Genomic DNA, 22,043 nt, shown 5'->3' on the forward strand with positions numbered 1-22,043 from the left:
GGTTCCCCTGAAAGCCTCCCTCCAGCTGTGAACTTGGGGGGAGGTGCAGAAACTGTGTCCTCTGAGAGCAGAAGTCTCAGCGGCCCAGGGGGGCCTCCCAGTCTCAGGGGGATGCCACCCCAAACCGGTCCATGGCAAATCCAGCCAACAATTCGGGACCACGCTGGCCGGTCCAGGCGCCACTGGCCACACCAGCAGACTGAGCACTTGTAATGTCGCTAGTGGGAACGGAGATTCTAGAAGTATAAAATACACAGCCGATTGGGGATACCTGACAGAAAAAAAGAATGTAAAGTGGCTCATTCATTAATAGTGTTTCTGAAATTATACTATTTTTGATATATTGCGTTAAATAAAATACATTCAAATTAACTTCCTGTTTGCTTCTTTTAACTGATGCGAGTGGCTGCTAGGAAACTTACAAAGCCACTGGGACCTCACCTGGATTTTGTCAGGCGCGTGTGTCAGATGACCCCGGAGCTCAGGCCGGCCTTTCTGGGCGCAGTGGCACCCAGACCTGGGAAGCCGAGATGTGATCGGACTGTCCCCAAGCCCTTGAGCCCCGCAGGAGGAGAGGGACCTGTGTTTGCCCTGCAAGTCTCTGGTCCAGAGAGACAGTGGCCCACACAGAGGCGTTTCTGCACCTGGGCGAAAAGTCCAAGAGGAACAGGTATTGTTCCAACACTGGGGAACCCTCCAAAGCCCGTGCTGTCTGTTCTGTTTTCTCAAAAACCCTACCCAGTGGGCTTAATGACTGCCCGGGTGTCACAAACGAGGAAGTGGGAGGTTGGCAACAGGCCTGAGGTTCCACCAGGTAACAGAAGAAGAAAGCAGGGCTGCCCCCTCCTGCTCCCTGCTTCTGCCCCCTGTGCCCCCGCCGTGCCCCACCCAGTTCCCGCAGCTGCGGGGACCCGCGCCCCTCCCCTCCCCGGCGGCCCGCCAGCCCACCCGGCAGCCGGCTGCAGGCCCCGGCGGCTTTCCTGGACTCTGCCCGCTGCGCCTGATCCAACAGGTACAACCCCGAGTCCCTCCCCGGCACCCAGCCCTGCGCCCCAGGCTGTGGAATGTCGGGGAAGCATCCAGCCGCCCGCATTTCCAAGTTCCCAGCTGGCTGGGGCCCCCGCGGCTTGGGTGGGGCCAGAGGGGCCGCGGAGGCGCCGGCTCACCCTGCGCCCTCCCCCTGCCTTCCCTGCTCCCTCTCTGCTCTCCGCAGGGGCCTCCTGGGGCCTCTGCCTTCGGCCCAGCCCTGTGTTTTCTGTTTCACCCTGGCAGGTTCCATCTGGCATTTAGATCTTATAAATAGCGGCGGCTGGGGTGGGACTCGGGCGGAGACCTGGAGCTGGTACTCCACCCTGGAGGGGGAAAAAAAGCTTGTTTAATTCATTTCTGCGCTTGGAAGCCTCTCCCTGTTTCCAACGCCAATTAGGAGGCGGCTGCCGGGGTTTTTCCTCTCCTCGTCCCAGGATGGCCGGCTAGTGGCTGGTTCTCGGCCCCACTGCCTTCAGCTCCTGCTGGAGGCTGGGTGGGGCGGGCCGGGTAGGGCCCCCGGGCTCTGAAAGGGCCTGGCTGAGTTGCGCTTTCTGCGAGAGCCTGTGGGTGGGGCTGGGCGAGGTTCCACCGAAGACCCAGCCCTTCTCTGTTTCTTCCAGGACGCAGGAATTTGGGGAAAGAGGAAGCCCCCAAACTGGTACCCTAAACAGATACCCCCTGGGAGGGTTCTGGCCTCTTCTCTCCTGGAGAATGTGAGTCTCCGCCCTGTGCATCTTCTCCCGCCTTGCCCTTTGTATGGGCTTTCAAAAGCAGGGTCCTGGTCAGCGCAGTGGGGATTACAGTGCCCGCCCAGAGTTCCTGGGAGGGGGGCCTGGTTCAGTGTATGGAAGGCACCGGCACAGCGCCTGGCACGCAGCGAGGGCTCCCAGGTGCTCTCGCCAGCTTCCACATAGGTTGAGACAGGGAGCAGTTCCTGAAGGTTCCAAAGCAACTTAGAGGAAGACCAGAAATAAACTGGAAGGTGTCCAGTTATCGGCCAAATGTTAGTATCTTAAGGGACTTTAAAAAATGAAAGCATTAGTATCTTAAGGGACTTTAAAAAATGAAAAATGAAATCTTAAGGGACTTTAAGGGACGCCTGGGTGGCTCAGTGGGTTAAGCCGCTGCCTTCGGCTCAGGTCATGATCTCAGGATCCTGGGATCGAGTCCCGCATCGGGCTCTCTGCTCGGCGGGGAGCCTGCTTCCCTCTCTCTCACTCTGCCTGCCTCTGTCTACTGTGATCTCTCTCTGTCAAATAAATAAATAAATAAAAAAAAAATCTTTTAAAAAAATGAAAGCGTTAGGTAATAAAATGTAAAATATATATTAATACACAATTTTTAAAAAAGCAATACAACATAAAATAAGAACAAGAAAGCAAAGCAAGTGGGTATGTCAGCAGGCAAAAATGTGGGACACCCAAGCACTGACCCTCCAGAGATCATCGTCATTATGAAAATTCCTTGATGTTTGACCTTTTGGCTCCTGCTCTATACATATATTAATTCGCGCACGTGCGCGCGCATGTGTGTGTGTGTGCGCGTGTGCTTGAGTGCACACGTGCCTGCGTGTGTCTAGGCCGACAGGATGAGGCTCTGATGTCATTAGTGAAAAGGGTTCTTTGACTGTCTGTGGATGTGCCTGGGGTGGAGAGATGGACCTGGGGTGTGCAGGGCGTCCCACAGACAGAAAAGGGATGACCGGGAAGGGATGTTATGGCCTTTGTCCTCAACCCTCCTTGGAACCAGGTTCACGGTTTCGCCACAGAGATGGGTAAGGACCGTGGTCTACAGGAAATGTCTTTCTGAAGACTTTGTGAGACTCTGGGCATTGGCCTCAGCAGCCAAATGACAAGCTGTGACAGAGAGTTGGGGGGACGGTCTTGGCACTGCCAGCGGTGGGAGGTTTCGTGAAGGGTCTGTTTGGTGGACTCCAGCCCTGAGGACTCACTCCCGAAAAAGCCAGTGGAGAACTCTGTGTGGTTCCTGAGGCCAAGACACCGACACCCCCTTCGCAGTTGCCTGAAAATAATTGGAAGATTTCAAAGGGAGGTTCAGGTACTCCAGTTTGGCAAGGGGAGCTCAGAGTCATTGGAATTGGGGCATACATATGAATATGATGTCATTATTAAGTAATATTGAATCATTTGTGTCACTTCATTAGTAGCTTTTGCATGGTTAATTAGGATGAAAATGTATTATTGATTGATTTGATTATTTTTTTATTCAAGTATAATTGATATACAGTGTTACATTCGTTTCAGGTGTATGATATTAACTCAGTAGTTCTAGGGGAGCCTGGGTGGCTCAGTGGGTTAAAGCCTCTGCCTTCAGCTCAGGTCATGATCCCAGGGTGCTGGGATCGAGCCCCACATCAGGCTCTCTGCTCAGCAGGAAGTCTGCTTCATCCTCTCTCTCTGCCTGCCTCTCTGCCTACTTGTGATTTCTGTCAAATAAACAAATAAAATCTTAAAAAAAAACACAAAAAACCAGTTTTACACCTTTCTCAGCGCTGATTATGGTAAGTGTATTCTTTAATCCCTTTCACCTATTTCGTCCATCCCCTCACCCACCTCCCCTCTGGTAACCACCAGTTTGTTCTCTCTAGTGAAGAGTCTGGTTTTTTTTGGTTCCACAGATTCAATTCCAGCGTTTCTTGAATAAGAGTAGAAGGTAAGAGTCAAAGCAATTCCTCCCCAATAGTCTTCAGATCCTGTCAGCTGGGAGACACTACCAGCTATTCCAAGATGGCTGGCGCCTTTCATTCCTCTAAACTCTACCCTTCCTTGGCATGATGGAGAAGGAAAAGGAACTCAAGACCCACCCACTGCAGCATCTTACATCTAATCAAGTCCCCAACTGAGCAAACAATTTGAACTTCACACATCCCAAGTTGCAAGGGTGGGCCAAGATTCTTGGCACCTGGGACTACAGCTTTGCCTTCTTTGGGAGCTAGAAATCTGATGCTGAGGAGAGTGTCAGGTGCATGCCGGGCCCCTGGGAAGAAGCACACCCTCCTACGTAAAGCAAAGGCCACCGTCTGGACTTTACGCTCGTCCCTGTGTCTAAAGCATAGGCTAACAGAGGAGGAAACTCTCCCTACAGGAGCTTCAGCCCTTCCTGGGTGATACCAGCGTCTTGCAGGGTGCCTTGCGGGAGCTCTACTGTACAGAATGTTCCTTCTATACATGGTGCCCTTGAGTCATGCTCCTTAGGGATATGAGGTGAGAGAAAGCTTGGGGCTGGCAGGTGCTGAAGGTCCTTCAGATAGAGCCTTGTCTTGGGACCTCTCTGACCTGTGGAAGCCTCTAGGGGTCAAACCTCTTGCTCTCTCTTCGATGGGCCTCCCTTCCCCAACTAGAAAGAGTATCATCGTCTCCTCTGCATAATGTTGAACAACTTCTTCTTCAGAGATTAAGTCTTTATTATCAGATGTCAAGATGCTTTGTTACTCAGGCATCAATGTTACTCCTCAGAGAGACAGTATTTTATAACCTGAAGACAGAGAAGAGCATGGAATAGCGGCAGATTCAGAAAGTTAATTTCATTCATGAATTCCTTTTTCCTTTCAATGAGTGCCTAGAGAAGTCCTTCTTAAATCTGCCATTTCCACTGCTACCACCTCGTTCAAGCCAACACGCTCTCTGAGCTGGAACACTGAGATAATTTTAATAGTTCTATTTGCTTCCGTTCCATTTTTTTCTTTACTATTTAAAAAATTTTTTAAAAGTTTATTAATTAGTTAATGTTTAAGTAAGCTCTACATCCAACATGGGGCTCGAACTCATGACCCTGAGATCAAGAGTTGCTTGCTCTACTGACTGAGCCAGGCATTCTTGACTTTCTCCAGCCATTCTCATCAAAGCAGTCTTTAAAGGAAGGGGCGGAGGTGCCTGGATGGCACAGTTAAGCATTGGACTCTTGGTTTTGGCTCAGATCATTGTCTCAACGGTGATCATCTCATAGTCATGAGATTTGTTGGGTTCTGTGATCATCATGAGGTCAGCTTGAGATTCTCTCCCTCTCTCTCTCTGCCTCTCCCGATCATGCTCACTTTCGCTCTGTCTCTCTAAAATAAATAAATCTTTAATTATTATTATTTTTTTTAAAGGGGGCATCTGGGTGGCTCAGTTGGTGAAGGATCTGACTCTTGATTTCAGCTCAGGTCATGATCTCAGGGTTGGGAGATCGAGCCCCAGGTCATGCCGTGGGTTGGGCTTTGAGCTCCTTGGGAATCTGCGTGATTCTTTCCCTCTGCCCCTCCCTCACTCCTGCACATGCTCTCTCTCTCTCTCTCTCAAATAAATAAATCTTTAAAAAAAATAAAAAAATACAACTTTAATCTTGCCCCTCTGGACCCCTGCTGAAAGTCATTGACTGGCTTTCCCCCTTCTATCCATTGCTCTCAGATGACGACTAAACCATCGGAGGCCCTGCAGACCACGGCTACTGCCTGCTCCCAGGGTCAGTTCCTCTTCCTCTCTGAGCTGCAGTGACCCTGGCTGTCTTTCAGATCCTCAAATCTGCATGAGTCTCCCCTCCTGCTCCAGAGCCTTCTCCTGGACTGTCCCCTCCCTTTCCCTCTTCCCCTAAAATTAACTCCTCTACTTCAGATCTCCGCTCAAACCTCACTTCCTCAAAAAGCCCTTCAGAGCCTCCAGGCTTGAACAACTTCCTTGCAATAGGTTCTCTTAACACTCGGTAATGTCCCTTCGTACCACTTACCAGGGTGAGTGCCTGTATACGTTTCTGGGGGGTTGTTTGATATTGAGCGCCATTAGTCTGTGTCCCCAGGGGATTAGAATTGCCTGAGAATCGGCACTCTGCCTGCTCGCTCTCCATCATATCCTCAGTGCCTAGCACAGAGCCCAGCACAAAGGTGCCCAGTGAATGTTGTCAGATGCTTAGTTGCCAGATATGGAGTCTTGGCTCCCAGGAGTTTGCCATCAGCTAGGACAGGAAAAGACCCCAGCTTACTCTCCAAAGCCCTCTTTAAGTGTTATCTTTGTTACGATGTTCCCTATCCCTTCCCCTTTCCTCCCCTCTACCCTGGGCAAGATAAAGCTCTTGCAGCACGTGCCCCAGACCGCTCTCTGCTCCTTATGGATCCTTCCTGGGCCTCTAGAAGACTGGTCTGACTTCACCATACGTTCAGTGGGGCAGCCCCGCCTAGATGCCTGTGTCCGTTCCTTAGGGCCGCCATAACTGAGTCCCACGAACTGCTTAAAACAACAGAAGTTTATTTTCTCACAGTTCTGGAAGCTAGAAGTCAAAAATCAAGGTGTTGGTGGGGCAAATGCTCCTTCTGAAACAGGCAGAGGAGAATCCTTCCTTATCCCCTCGAGATTCTGATGTTTGGTGTTTCTTGCCTTGTAAGTGTGTCACTCCAGTCTCTGCTTCCATTGTCACGTGTCTGACTTATAAGGACACCAGTCACGTTAGAGTAAGAGTCCACTCTACTCCAGAGGACCTCATCGTAATCTTAACTAATTAGATCTGCAGCTACCTTATTTCTAAATAAGGTCACGTTCTGAGCTCTTAGGGGGTTTAACTTGAACATTTCTTTTTGAGGGATACAGTTCAACTCATAGCAAGCACATTGGGTAACTCATGCTCAGGTCCCAAATTGCCCTCTGTGTCTTTTCCCCAAGCTCAGTATCCTTCTGTATTCACCATCTTAATCAATGCCACTCAGTGGGATCTAGAGAAGAAGAGAAAGTCAACCAATTTTTCTCCTTCTTCCGTAGCTAATTAGTCATCAAGTTCTACTGACTGTCTCTTTCACCTTTCTCATATTCATCCCCAACAACCCTAGTTTAGTTCCTCCATCACCTCTAACCTGGACAATTGTAGGAATCAAACCATTCTTTGCATCTCCTATTTCAATCCCTTTTTAATTCATCCCCTGTTCTGCTGCATGAGGAATGCATTTAAAACACAATACGGGCGCCTGGGTGGCTCAATTGGTTAAGCGGCTGCCTTTGCCTCAGGTCATGATCCTGGGTCCTGGGATCTAGCCGCATGTCAGGTTCCCTGCTCAGCTGGGAACCCTGTGCGTTCTCTCTCTCTCTCTCACTCTCTCTCTTTCTATCTCAAATAGATAAAATCTTTTTAAAAATCCCACAAATATGATCACAATACTATGTTTAAAATTCTTCAAAAGCTTTGCTTTGGACATACAGTGGCCCAGACTCCCGTGCACGGTGCACAAGAGTTCACCATCTTATCCTTACCTTTCTTACCTTCTGCTACTGCTTCTCTGCACTTTCTTCTCTGATCACTTTGAACCCTTCAGTTTCCTAAGCCTAGGAAATGGCTTCACGCCTTTGTGCTTATAGCAGAGATGTTAACTATGTTCATGGAATAGCCACGTGGTCCTGTACATTTCACCGTCTGCTGGGCAATGGGATTAGTCCTTGCCAATGCAGTGGGAGTGGAAATTCTATAGATCACCTCTGCGCTGAGGAATTTATCTTCCGTGGGTTACTTGCCAGCTTTTTGTGTCCTTCAGAGCCAACGTGGTAGCCCCGTGTTCTGGGTGGTCCCACTATAAGAGTGTATGGACACCGCTGACTTCGGTCCTCAGCCTTGCCTGCTCCTCCTCCTATCCACCCACTAAGCAGCTGACCTGCCTTGGACCTATGATCCCAGTGGAAAATGAATCTTAGTTATATTTAGCTCCTAAGACTTCAGGGTCATTTTGTGACTGTGGCGTAACTTAGGCGATCCTGACTCATGCAGTGCCTCTGTCCAAGCTATTCCCTTTGCCTGCCCTCCCCACTTCGGCCACCTGGCAGAGTCTTAACTGATCCTTCCAGCCCGATGGGCTTTTTGTCTGTGAAACTGATCTGACCCTTTGCCAAGCAGAGTTCACGACTCCCTCCTGTGCTCCCACTGCACCTGGTAGATCACGCCAACATTGTCCTTCTGGCCTGTTATCACGATAACTTAGTATCCACTGACTCATGAAATTGTAGAAGGTGCGTGCCTCGGGGTCAGGGAGTGTGTGTTCTTAGCTATCACGTTTGTACCTCCAGCACCCCACAGGGTGATTGGTACAAAGGGGGTACCCAAGCCAATAAATGATGAATGAATGAATGAATGAATGGACCATAGGGAGTCTATCAGTGGCGAGTGATGAGGAAGACCTTAAGGAACATGAAAACACCGTGTGGTTCGTTGTGGCTTGGAGACATCAGGGGTCGGTGGCTGAGATTTTGAGATCACGCGGTGTTCAGAGTCCGATCAGCGCATTCAAGATACCTCCCCGAGGCTTTGGTAAAGGAAAGGCTTACAGAAGATAAAACTCTCACGTGTGCAATCAGGAAGATGAAGTTTAAAAGGAGGTCCAAAAATTACTTTTAACTCAGGAGTGAGTTAGAGTGGAATAAAAGTGGGTCTTGTTAGCAGAAAGTGATGATTTAGGAAATAACATTACACGTGTGCGACACAGCCAGAATGACTATCAAATTCGTATATATCTGGCTCACTGGAAAATCACGGAACAGGGCTTGTGAACAAAATGCAACTCTCTCTCTCCCCATCTGTCTATCATCGCTCTGTCCCTGAGAGCAGCAGGAGGCTGATCCACATTTTGTGCCGCACCCCCATGGTCTCCTTACATTTTATTCGAAGGCTGCAGAATCTCTCTTCCTCCGATGCTGACTTGGGCAAGCCGATGAACTCCCTGTCCTATTCAGACAATACAAAAATCCTTTGAGTTGCAAAACAAACAAACAAAAAAGCAAATAAAATAAAATAAAAAAACAACCCACCCCCCCCAAAATCCCAGCCTCACTTCAGACCTTAACATTCCAAGTCCCAGGTAATAGTTAAAACCCTGAAACTGATTCAGCCTGAAATCTTTTCTTCTCCCTTGGCTCAGACCTGCCTCATCCTGGAAGTCTGCCCTGGGAAAGGGGGAACGGTCCTTTTCCTGGCCTCTCCCTCTACTTACCTCCTCCCCCTGGCTAGCTGCTGTTTCCCTCCATGCTTGGAATGAAGCCCAGAAAGGGGAGAGGTAAGGGAATAAGATAGTTCTCACGTGGCTGGGTGGCCTAAGCCCTCTGGGCCGGCAGCTGGCCTCTGTGGGGCGGCCTGGCAGATGATTAAAGTGGTTCTGTCACAGACTCTGCAGCGGCCTCCAGCTGGGCCCCCCATCTCCCGTGGTTCTCTTGACCCAGACTGAAGGGCTCTCTCCCTCTGGGTGGTCTCATGTGACTCCTTCCCCAGCTCCTGGGATTCCCGGGGTATGACGGTCAATCCCTTTCTGCTGAGGTCTTCTGCTCATGCCTACAGACCCCAAGACCACCCCACACTGCCCCACACCTGCTCCCTTTCCCACGGGGCCCACATCTGGCCTCGGGACATTCTCCTGGCTCTGCCACCAAAGTTGTATCCACTGCTAACGCTGAAATGTCTCTGTTCCAGCCCTGGGTTATGGACTTGACATTTGTTATCCCAGATCATGCTCATCACCGCCTATGAAGCAGGTACCTCTGGCAGGTCATATCCAAGAGTGTTTATTTAAAAACTTCTGCCTTAAGGTCTGTTGTCACAAAACACTGCAGGCACATTTCACCTGTCACTGGCTTTGATCACGGACGGAGGGATTGAGAGATGGAGGCTCTAGCTTCGCTTGACCATTATTAACTCACTCTGAGACTTAGGGCGAGTCAGCACAGACTCATCAACACCCAGCTGCCTTCTCACCCTAAAATTCTAGGACTTCAGACATGATTCTAGAATAAGGAATTGCGTGTCGGTGTTCATGTGGCAGGTGAAAAAAGCCTAGTTAGGACCTCAGACGTGGAGAAGCCCAGACAGTACAGATAGAGGTCATCCTTAAATGTCTGGAGCAAATCTAAGCTCTGAGAAGATGTTATTTAAAATGTCTCAAAATCTATGTCTTTATCATTGTTGTTGTTTCTTTTAAAATTTTATTTATTTGTCAGAGAGAGAGAGCGCGCGAGCACAGGCAGGGGGAGCAGCAGGCAGAGGGAGAAGCAGGCTTCCCGAAGAGCAGGAAGTCCTGATGTGGGACTCGATCCCAGGACCGTGGGATCATGACCTGAACCGAAGGCAGAGGCTTAACCCACTGAGCCACCCAGGTGTCCCTTGCTGTGTCTTTTAGAATCCTAATGAGAAGTCTCACTAAAAAGAGAGGTTTTAGCCCATGATTTCAAGAACCTGAAGAACATTTGTCCTTCTGACTCGTTAACTCCACTAGCAGAAATAAATTCTGAAAAACAATCAGCAGCACACACTGGGATCTGTGAATGACGCTCGTCTTTAGTAAAAAGTAGGAACAGCTCCCCTCCTTCAATGGCTGCTCACCTGACTCCAGAAGGGCTCTCGGGGCACACTGAATATAGCAGGGCTCTCTCCCCTCCCCCCGACTGTGGTTGTACAACACCCATCCACCTCTGCTGTTGTATACGTTCGTTTGTTCAATGTTGACTTTCTTTCTTCCGGCTAAGCTGTTAGCCCCACAAGAGCAGCAGAGGCAGATCCAAATTTTGTGAGGCCTGGAGAGCCTATAAATCTGAGGTCTTCGTTCCAAAAAACAATTAAAAAATAAAAGAACATGAAAATGAATATTGATTTGGAATGAAAAGAAAAAGTCCTTGGAAGGCTTCTCATTAGCCTTAGAGTGAATGGGCTTCAGAGTGGAAGGGGTGTGGTCTGTCTTGTTCAAAGTGGCGTCCCCTGGATCTAGAACAGAGTCTGGCCCGTAGTAGGAGCTCAAGAAATACCTGCGGAATGAAAGAGCAACTGATGATGGAGAGCCAGTTCAGTGAATGAGCTGGAAGAGCTAGAAGGAGTTTCCATAACCAGCACCCAGACACCATCAGTAATCAAAAAAACTGGATTTGCATGGAGGTCTCACTCCCCTTTTCTCTGGGTGCGTGGCTGGCCCGCTAGACTCCATCCCCAGCCTCCACAGTGGCCAGGGGTTCTGTGACCATGTGACGCAATTGTTGCAAGTTAAAACGTGAACAGAGATCACGGTGCCACTTTTCGGCTTGAGCCTTAAGTCCATGGGTATGCCCTCTCCTCCTGGCTTCCTTCTGCCTGCTGTCTAAAATCCAGATGTGGCAGAGGATTCAGTTTGACAAGATCTGGGGTAGGCAGAGCAACAACATGGAAAGAACCAGGGTTCTCAAGTGATCGTAAAGAAACAGAGCTCCTTCACTGACCAGCACCGTTTACATCAGGATTGTGATGTGACAGAGAAATAATCTTCATTCTGGAAGTCATGGTTTTTTGTTTTGTTTTGTTTTTGTTTTTTTAAGATTTTTTGTTTGAGAGAGAGAGAGAGTGCAAATGTGCAAGCAGGGAGGGGACGAGGGGGAGGGAGAAAGAATCTGAAACAGACTCCGCACTGAGCGTGAAGCTCTACCCGGGGCTAGAATTCATCAGGGCAAGATAATGACCTGAGCTGGAAGCAAGAGTTGGAAGCTCAACCCACTGACCCACCCAGGCACCCAAGTTAAGGTGTTTTGAGGCCTGTTATAGCCAGGTAGCCCCACACTGACTAACACCCTTTTAATTAATTAATTAATTTTAAAGATTTTATTTATTTATTTGGCAGACAGAGATCACAAGTAGGCAGAGAGGCAGGCAGAGAGAAAGAGAGGGGGAAGCAGGCTCCCTGCTGAGCAGAGATCCCGATGCGGGGTTTGATCCCAGGACCCTGAGATCATGACCTGAGCCGAAGGCAGAGGTTTAACCCACTGAGCCACCCAGGCGCCCCATGACTAACACCCTTTTTAAATCCTGGTCTTTTTCATCAAGCTGCACTCTCTCCTAGCAACACTACCAGAAACAAGGAGAAGGATTTACTTCCAGTCAGCCTGAGAGAGGTCCTGTGACTTTCTCTGGGCTGTTCCTTACGCTTCCTTCCCTGGTAGGACATCAATGGCTCGCTATGTGTCCGGTTCTGTCTGAAGTACTTTCCATGAAATGGCTCGTTTAATCCATACCTTTGGAGCACAAAGATTATGTCCATAGCTGGTAAGTGAGAGAGCAGGATTTAGACCCCCATTGGCTGGTTCCATGGCTCACTCTCCCAGCCACCATGGTACTTCTTCTGACTCTCTTGCTTCATTTCTTTCTTTCTTTCTTTTTTTTTTTTTAAAGATTTTATTTATTTATATGACAGACAGAGATCACAAGTAGACAGAGAGGCAGGCAGAGAGAGAGAGAGAGGGAAGCAGGCTCCCCGCTGAGCAGAGAGCCCGATTCGGGACTCGATCCCAGGACCCTGGGATCATGACCTGAGCCGAAGGCAGCGGCTTAACCCACTGAGCCACCCAGGCGCCCGCTTGCTTGTTTTCTTTCTTTCTTTCTTTCTTTCTTTCTTTCTTTCTTTCTTTCTTTCTTTCTTCTTTCTTCTTCTTTCTTTTTTTTTCTGCTTCTTCTTCTTCTTCTTCTTCTTAAGATTTTATTTGTTTATTCGAGAGAGAGAGAAAGAGCATGAGCAGGGGAAGAGGAGGAGGGAGAAGGAGCCTCCCCGCTGAGCACAGAGCCCATTCCCGGGCTCGATCCCAGGACCCTGAGATCCTGACCTGAGTGGGAGTCAGCCACGTTCCCAACTGAACCATCCTGGTGCCCCTCACTTCATTTCTTCTGCAGTCCTCCTGTCCTTCAGATCATTCAGTTCTCCCACTGTGAGGAGGCCAACAGAACACCAGCTGGCCATAAAGAAAAAGAAGTTTCTGCCCCCTTCTCTCTGTCAATGGTTTTGCCTCTTATGTCCCTTCAGTAGCTTCCTGTGGTGTTGGTAGCTCTAGCGTTTGGGGGGTGCCGTTTGCTACAAATCACCCACTTTCCATCAGACACCCTGGGCACAGTGAGGAGAGCCCTGACCTGGGAGCCCAAGGTTCTGTCTCTTCGCCTGGGTCTGCCATGGGCTGGTGTACAATCTTGCCCATGGCACTCTTCTCTGTAAAGTGACAAAGATGGATGATCTCAACGGGAACTAAGGTTCCAGGGCTCTGAAATCGATACCCTGTGCGTCTTCCCTTCCTCGGTCCACTCTCTGTCTACTGGCACGGCTGGCCTGCCTTTTTGCAGAAGGCCAGGGGGCAGGGCTCAGCTCCGTATTCGGGCTTTTGGAGGGACACCACGTGGTTCCACTGGATTTAGAGATGCAAAAGGAGAAGACAAACATGAGTCAGACTCTGCTGGTTTCCTAGCAGCTGCTCCTTATAGGCTCCAATGTCTCCCGCATATACAGATGCAAGCGAAACAGGATTCAAGAGTGAGAGTGGGGACAAGGAAGCTTCCGAGCTTGAAGAGGGGACCCGAGTCCAACTGACCAGTGGAATGATACCCAGCCTGCAATCCTAGCTCGCCTGCAAGTTGGGAGAGCACACCCTCCAAGAGACTAGCGGACCTGTGCCTAGGGACTTCTGCCAATCATGGCAAAATGAGTTTCTCCTAAAAGAGACTGGGCAAGAAGAAGAAGGTGAGGATACATGAATGAATAAATAAGGGGACAGACGATTTTCCTTCTACAAACATCTTTGAGCCATCACACAGGATTGCCCTCCAGGACGGAGTAAGTGGAGCCTGCTATCACGGCTTCATGTTGCCCTGGCCGTGGCCGGAACCCCTGTAGGTCATGGGCAACCTTTGAGTCTGATTGGCTGCTCAAATGGCTCCTTCCTGATGTGACCAGAGTCCCCCTTCTGGAAATGACTTGCGCGTGGTCGATAAGAGTATCAGTTCCGGGCTACGAAAATGGCAGCCAGGCCCCATGTGGTCATAGGATGAGCAATGACAGGATAAAACAGGGAAGAGATAAAACCTCAACCAGGGTGGGCCTCTGCCAAAGGGAGGGGTGTCTAGCACTCTTTTGCTTTCTCAACAAAATTACGAAACCAAGCGCCTTGACTCGCATGGCTAAGCAGATGTTCGCTTTGCTGCAAATCTCTTCGCTCCTCTCTCACTCTGTTGAGTGGGCGGTGCATGGGAGGAGCTGGCAGTGACAGAAAGGGACAGGAGGCTCTGAGAGGTCAGGAGCTGAGGGACAAGGACCGTGAATCCAGAGGAAAGGGGCATCGGAAGGAGCAAGTCTGCATCATGTCTAGCTAACTTCTTTTTAACAAAGGAAACACTCGGTGCAGACACAGATCATCAGCAAACCAAAGAGCCAGAACCAAAGTCAGTTGAAAACATACTTTGAGTGGAAAGGTATTCGTAGCCTCCATGCCCCACAAACCTCCCTCCCAAGGGAAGTTGTCTGCTACCTTTCAGAACTTGTCAATGACACTGGTCCCTCGGTGCCACCACTCTTCCCTCCCTCCTCCTCTCCTCCTTTCCTCTCCCCTTCTCCTCTCCCCCACTTTCGTACCACTTATGTGTCTGTCACTTCAATTCAGTCCGGCCATCCGGAACCTTCCCTCCTAGGGGACCACCAAGGCCACCTCACATTAAAAATGGCCTTTTCCTGCTTGATGGGAGCCCCGGTGTCAGGATGGTGGAGGACGTTTGCTTGAATGGCAGTGTGATGTGGAGATTTCCTGGGGATTTCAATTACTTGGCTCCTCCTACCTTTTCAAGATAAGGGTTAATCAGGAGGGGAATGAAAACAACACACCATCTTATGAGAAATGAGGAACGGGTCAGATGGAACCCACGGAGGCTGGCTGAGATTTCAATTTTCTTACTGTAATGAAAACTGCATTTCCATTAACTGCGGCGGTCGGAATTACTTAACGGCGGTCACCGCTGATAGCATCGTCCCGCGGGTCACGTGGAGCGCACCGATGCTGCCGGCGAGGCTGTTCGCTGAAGCGCCTCTCATTGTCGCCTTCCACGCGGTCCTGGGGAGGCTGCGAATGAGCAAAGGCGGTGCTTTTGTGTGCAAAAAGAGGACCAGTACATCATATCATGGTGATTTTAAAAATGTTTCCTTCCCCTGCCCTGTTTCTGTGACCTTCCCTTCACTGATTTGAATTTGTGATTTTTTGCCTGTAGTTCTGCAGGACGCCTGATAGAGGTCAGTCATAGTAAATGACCATGTTATGTTCCGGGGAGACCTACTCTGAGCCAGGCAGTGGACCTGGCTCTTCATTTACCTTCTCCTTCTTTCTTTCCTCCTTCCTTCCTTCCTTTTCTTTATTTCTTCATTCCTTCCTTCCTCCTTCCCTCCCTCCCTCTCCTTCCCTCCTTACTTTGTTCGATTTATTTATTTATTTATTACACACACACACACACACACACACACACACACACACACACAGAACATGAATGAGGGGGAGTGGCAGGCAGTGGGAGAAGCAGACTCCCCACTGAGCAAGGATCCCATTGTGGGGCTCGATCGCAGGACCCTGGGATCATTACCTGAGCCAAAGGCAGATGCTTAATGACTGAGCCACCCAGGCACCCCTCCCTCATAGCTCCTACTACCCCACACACCAGAGATTGTTCCCCCAGTGCTCACCCATCCCTTCTTCCTTAATAATACAATGCCACATTTGTTTAATCAGGCGCATGAAATCCTGTGAGAAGAACACAGAGCCCAGCCTCCTTTGTGGCTACACGTGCCTGTGTGGTCACCGTGTTGTAAGCAGAAGCGTTACATGCAATTCTTAGGAAGTGTCCTAAACAGGAAGAAACAGGCCCGTTTTTGTCTCTTCTTTTCTGTGCCAACTGGAATGTGGACATGATGGCTGGATGTGAACAGCCATGTTGGACCATGAGGTGGAAGTCACTTACTGGAAATGGTAAAGCAGTAAGAAGGAGCCGCAGTCCCTGATGATTGTGAAGGAGAATGCTGAGGGTTTTTTGTCACTTGCAAGTGAACCTGTCCTGCCAGAAACACCCTGTGAGAAGGTAGTAGAATGAGGTGCTGGAGAATAGGGGCTCTGGGGTCCGACACACCTGGGTTAAAATCCTGCCTCTGCCACACTTACTAGCTTCATGATCTTAGGCAAATTATTTAGCTGCACTAGGTCTGATTCTTCATTTGCAAAATCAGTGTAAGTAAAAAATGAACTTTTTTACTTGGGGAAATACTGTATTATAGAATTATATGTATTATATATATTATTGAAAAAATTATATTATAGAATACACTTAAAATTTTCAGCATCGTAGAAATAAATTTTCACTGTTGTGCCTGGCACATGGTAAGTGCATGACAAAGGATAGATATTATTATTATTATTATTTTAATATTATAAGGGAGGAAACAAACCTTGACAAAGTTAGGAAACTTCTCCAAGGCCATGAACACAGATAAACAACTGAGAGTATTAGACCGGGAACCTCCCAAGGCTTGTGATTTTTCCATGACATTGACCACCATGGAGGCCCAGATGTCCCCATGAAAAACAAGGGAAAAAAGTTAACTCTTTTTCATACTTGCTAGTGAACACACACACACACACACATACACACACACTACACACTTTAGGTAGCTCAGCTCATTCTTGGAATGTAAAATTATTAGTTTTACAAAAGGGTCTACCAAACGGAATGTTTGTTTGCACGAATGTGTGCTGATATCAGTAGGTACAAAGTTTCCAGTAAGCTGTGCTGTCCTCTGTGGACCCCTTAGGGTCGCAGGCTGGTGATCTGGCCCCCAGGGACAGGATCATGTCCTGCATTTCCTTGAGTCTGTGCAGAGCTCGAGCTCACTTTTTCATTTGCAAATGAGTTGAACTTAGAGATCTCAGTCCTTTGTATTTCAAGTCGGGCCAGCGGGTCCTTTCAGTCAGACCGGCGCTGAGGTTTGGATGGGACCCTTTACAGCCACTGAAGGCTCATAACAGCAAGGGTGAACTCAGTGCCCCGTAATTCAAGGCGGATGATTTGAGGAGGCAGGGGCTGTGTCTCTTCTGTCCACTGATGCCTCTCTCCTCAGGTCTTAATCGCTATGCAGTGAATGGTGTTTGGGTGAATGGGAGCTCTCAGGATCACCGTGCAGTAAACCATCTTGGATAAATGAAGTCACTGAGCTGTCGGTCACAGGACTCCCCCCATGGGGCCCAGGCATGGGGAATCACTCATCTAGCTCTGCTCCCAGCGTCTGATCCCACCCCTCCAATAGCACTCCTCCTTTCTTGTAGGGAGCTTCTCACCATAGGCTGTTTTTTTGGAGGGCAGGGTGTAGAGGAAAGTGACTGCTCTTAGAAACCAAAGGGGCTAGATCCTCTCCCTGGGAGCTCTGAATTTGCACAACCATTGCAAGAATGTGGGATGGTTGGAGGCCATTGGCTGCAGGACAAGGGTAGAGCACAGACCACATGTCTCTGCTCTGAGTCTCCTTCCGCCTCCGCCTTGCCTTTACCAGCTGCCTTAGTCACTGCCCACATTCCCACCCTTGACTTCCAACCTCCCACAGAGTCTGATGTGCCATGAAGTCCTTGAATAATCCCCAGACCCTTTGTTTCTTAAAATAACTTTCAAGCAACATTGCAAGAGGGATTTTGCTGCTAAACTTTGTCTTCCCTGATAGAACTAAACATTACGTGGTAAATTTCCAAATAGCAGCTTGGGAGCAGCAGAGAGAAGTTGTACAGTCAAGGCCAATATCTTTCCAATTTGGAATATGGAGACCGAAGTCATGGGAGAGGGTGATGGTCACTATTTCTGAAATGATTATTAGGATCAACTCTTTGGCACTGAAAATGTTGGAAAGGAGTGAGTCGAAAAACTAGAACCATGGCTCAGAACAGTGCCAAACACCTAATCTTATAATCGTTGATGCATTTTTCTCATCAACGAAGAATGTACTTTGGCAGGTTTCTCTCCCTACCCGACCCCCAACCCTCACAGAACGGTCATTGCCATGAAACCTCTCTGCATGTTGTGATGATTCTGGGTCATTTTCTCAAGTTTGAAATTGTGGATGTGGCCATGGCTGTTTCCAGACAGAAAACAGTGGAATCCTGGAAAGAGCTGAAGAAATGATCAACCGTGATTTCATACTTTGATCCAACTGAATGAAGAAAGCAGGTCCTTTGGGTTTTACACATCCATGAAAGCAATCAGGCTCTCCTCTTCCCCCCTCTGAGTGTTCTTTGCTGAAAAGAATGCATTTGCATTTTTAAAATTGTATCAGAAAATATGTTTCTTTGGTCTTTATAGCTTAAAAAGAATGTTTCTGAGAATCAAGTTTTGCAGGCTGATTTTAATAGCATCATTTCTGTTGGAGTCTTTGCCTCCCTTCTTCCTCATCTTTTTCTGAATCCACTGGAAAAAGCAAAAAAAAAAACAAAGCAGGGAGGCCAAGAGACACCAAAATAGCATCTTTCCTATTGATAAGGGTGACATTAGAGAAAGTGGGACATATCTGTGGGCACATGGACTTCCTAAACCTGAGCCCACATATTGGCCGGACCTGCCCATCTGGCCCTGGAGAGAGTCCGACCACTGCTAGCCTCCACACAGGGTAGGTGTGGAGAGCTTTCCTGCTATGCTGGCTGTGGGTTTGAGAGCCACCTAGATCATCTTTTCTCTGGTATTTCCTAAAAAGAGGAAGACACAGGAAGGGGCTGGGCTGTGCATGTTCTGTTCCTTCTCACAGATTCCCCAGTTAGGTAAGTCCCTCCGCTGTCCCGGGGAAGGGTGAGTGAGGCTTCAGGGAGATGCTCTTTAGTGCTAACGGGGCTCACAGCGCAGGGAAGGGCGCTCCTGAGTGGGAAGAAGTACCTTTCCTGTGAGAGTCTTCAGTGACAAAATCTATTGCAGTCAGCATTTTTTACTTACCAGTTTTGGTTTCTATCCCTCCCTCCTCCTCACTGCCCCTTGAACATTCTAATTTGAGCCAGAGAAAAAAAAAATATGCATAGGAAAAAGAACACTGGAGACCTGGGTCCTGCTTGGGCTGGTGGGTAAGTCATGTGGGCTCTCTGGGTCTTGTTTTCCTCCAGTCTGAGGGTGTAAGAGAGCTTGTTCCTTGCTAAAGTCAGTCCTATGGTCTGGCTTTAGCAATCCCATACATTTCCTTTTGGGAACTTTGCCTTCCCCTGTATTTTCACCTTCTCTTTTCCCCCGCTGAGTTCCTTCCATAGGCTTTTAGACATTTACAGATCTTGGCCACTTAAAAACAATATCCTCAATTGACCCGTGCCCTTTCTAGCAACTTCCTTATCTCTGTATCATCTTATTTTTTTTTAAGATTTTATTTATTTATTTGACAGACAGGGATCACAAATAGGCAGAGAAGCAGGCAGAGGGGGTGGGGGAAGCAGGCTCCCTGCCGAGCAGAGCTCGATCCCAGGACCCTGGGATCATGACCTGAGCGGAAGGCAGAGGCTTTAACCCACCGAGCCACTCAGGTGCTCCATCTGTATCATCTTTTTAAAAAATAAAGCAACTTTTTCAAAATGTTGTCAAATGTGCTGCTTCCTTCTTCTGTCCCTCAGAACAGCCTGGGTTCTGGCTCCTGGCTTTTTGATACCCCCAAATGCTTCTCGTTAGGTTGGTCATTCAGTCTTTTGCAGCTCAGTCCAGTAGACACTTTGGTTCTCATTGTACTTGATTTCTCAGCATTATTTGACACTGCTGACCAGTTCCCTGCTCTTCAGAAATCTCATTTCCCTTTGTTTTCCTGACACAACACTTCCTTAGTGATCTTCTTCTGAAGGCTCATGTTGTTCTAGTCAGCTAGATCTTAGAGTTCTGCAATACCCAGGCCCTCTCTAGATTTCTCTTTATTCTCTTTCACTAAAAGAATAATTAGACAGTTTATTTATTCAACACAGTTTTATAGGTACCACTCAGTGGTAAGCACTCTCTGAGGCATGGAACTTTCAATAGTGGAAAAAAATTCCCTGCTCTGATAGAGCTCCCATGTTCTAGAGGGAGAAGATAGTCAATAAATAAATAAGAAAATGAGTATATGATACATTAAGTGATGATGAAAAATAAGTTGAGGTGAGGGAATGCATATTTGTGTGTGGGACGGTGAAACCATAGTTATAGAGAAGGGTCAGGGAGGGCATGAGTGACTAGAAGGGCTTGAGAAGGATTGGTGTTAATTTTCTTTTAAATATCTAACAGAATTCACCTGTGAAGACATCTGGTCCTGGGCTTATTTTCATAGGGAGGTTTGATTACTGATTCATTCTCTTTACTTGTTATAGGTCTGTTATGGTTTCTATTTCTTCTTGAGTCAGTTTAGGCGATCTGTGTGTGTTTCGAAGAATTCGCTATTTCATGTAAATTATCAGATTTTTGGTGTACTGTTGCTCATTGTATTCTCTCCTAATGCTTTTTATCTCTTTACAGTTGGTTGTAAGGTCCCCAGTTGCATTTCATTTTTTTCTTTGTCAGCCTACCTACAGGTTTGTTAAGTTTTGATGTGTGTGACTGAGGCACAGAGCTGTCTAGTGGGCTAGCATTCTAGGTGAGATGATGAGTAACACCAGCTAATATTTACTGAGAACTGACTGTGCATCCAAGCGCTTTCTCCAGGTGGTAAGTGTAGTAATTCGTCTTCTTTTTATTCTCACTTTCGAGATGAGGAAACTAGGGCACACGGACCAGTGAATGCCTTGTGGAGATCCCATGGCACAAGGGGCAGAGGTGTGATTCAAACCAACAGTCTGATTCTAGGGCCCATCTTTACCTCCACACTCTTACTTTCCCAGATGGTGAGTCCAGTGAAAAGAATTATTATCAGACTGTCAAAACAAAGACAATGAAACAAAGCCTCATCTCATATAAATCTCAATATGTAATTTTTCTTTTTTTTTAGAATTATCTGAGAAATATGTCATCTCCAGCTTGGATTAAGAAATGGTACAATAATTTTACCACCTAATTTTACTCCCTAATTGGTCGCAGGATATTAAGAACTAAAGTTGGGCCATCCCGGCTACATTTTGGTTTTCTTAAAAATCCCTAGCTATTTTCCAATATATGTCATTTTATAGAAGATATTTTTTCCCAAGTTTTTTTTTTTCCTTCCTGAGGAAACAAAAGCATGTTTTAACAGCACACAATCCATATGCTGCTGATTTACTTGTACTCAAATCTCCAAAGTGTTGCTTTATAAGAGCTATTTTATTCCCTTCAAACTGGCTTGAATAAACATTTCTTAACATTTTCTTCCTCTTGAACACTAAGTGGTATTTTGCTAGGGAAAGAATATTCTGAGAACACCATAACTTGATTGGTTTAAGAAGCCAGGGCTTCTTAAAAGGCCCTGGAAAAACATGCTTCCCCATCCACAGCTAAATCATAGGATGATTCAGAACCTCTGGGCAGCTAATGGCAGTTATGGGTCAAGGATACTGATTGCTCCAAAGACATGGAAGAGTTTTTAATCATTGGCCATTCCTATGCACCCCACGGTGGAATTGTAAGTATTTTTTCTTCTCTGTACAGAAAAAAAAAAAGAAAGAAAGAAAAAAAAGGTGAGTGGGAGAAGAAATTTCTCTTGTCAGCCTGAGCTTTAAAAAGAAGGAGGAAGTATGGGATGAGTGGATGTTTTTAAGCTCAGGCATATGTTAGAGGGGGAGGAAATGAGACTGAGTGAGAAACAAAGTGCTGACGCTGAGGATCCTCCGCGGCCTCAGGATGACCCAGGAATCTCACCAGTTCCTGTAAAAAAACGCCACATGCTAAGAGCATGCTTTGTCAAAGAAGCGTCAGCACTGAGTGAAATCAGAAGAATTAGGAGTGGTGCGAACCAGGGCTCCTTGTAAGGTGAGAACTCAGTTTCCCTTCATCCATCCATTGTCCATCCATCCACCTGTCCATCCATCTGTCCATCTATCCGTCTATCTATCCACCTGGCTGTCCATCCATCCATCCATCCATCCATCCATCCATCCATCCATCCATCCATCCATCTACCATATCCATCTACCCCTCCATCTGTCTGTTCATCCATCCTTCCATCCACCCACCTGTCCTTCCTTCCATCCACCCATCCACCCCTCTATCCATCCCAGAAGCACTGGGGAAGGCAGGCAGGAAAGATAGAAGGGAACAGAAATTAAGTTCAGCTGATCATTTGCTATGCCAATAAGGACAGGCTTAATCTCAGG

General features: G+C 47.8%; 1 long non-coding RNA gene across 1 annotated transcript; it reads left to right on the forward strand.

Moving 5' to 3' along the window:
- Nucleotides 1-943: 943 nt before the first annotated feature.
- On the forward strand, nt 944-20,637 carry LOC125094354 (uncharacterized). Its single transcript, XR_007125476.1, has 3 exons — nt 944-1,012; nt 3,668-3,702; nt 20,509-20,637. It is a non-coding gene; the product is annotated as an uncharacterized LOC125094354 (long non-coding RNA).
- The last annotated feature ends 1,406 nt before the right edge of the window (nt 20,638-22,043 follow it).

This window comes from Lutra lutra, chromosome 2 (assembly GCF_902655055.1).
Source record: "Lutra lutra chromosome 2, mLutLut1.2, whole genome shotgun sequence".
In the NCBI taxonomy this organism is placed as follows: Eukaryota; Metazoa; Chordata; class Mammalia; order Carnivora; family Mustelidae; genus Lutra; species Lutra lutra.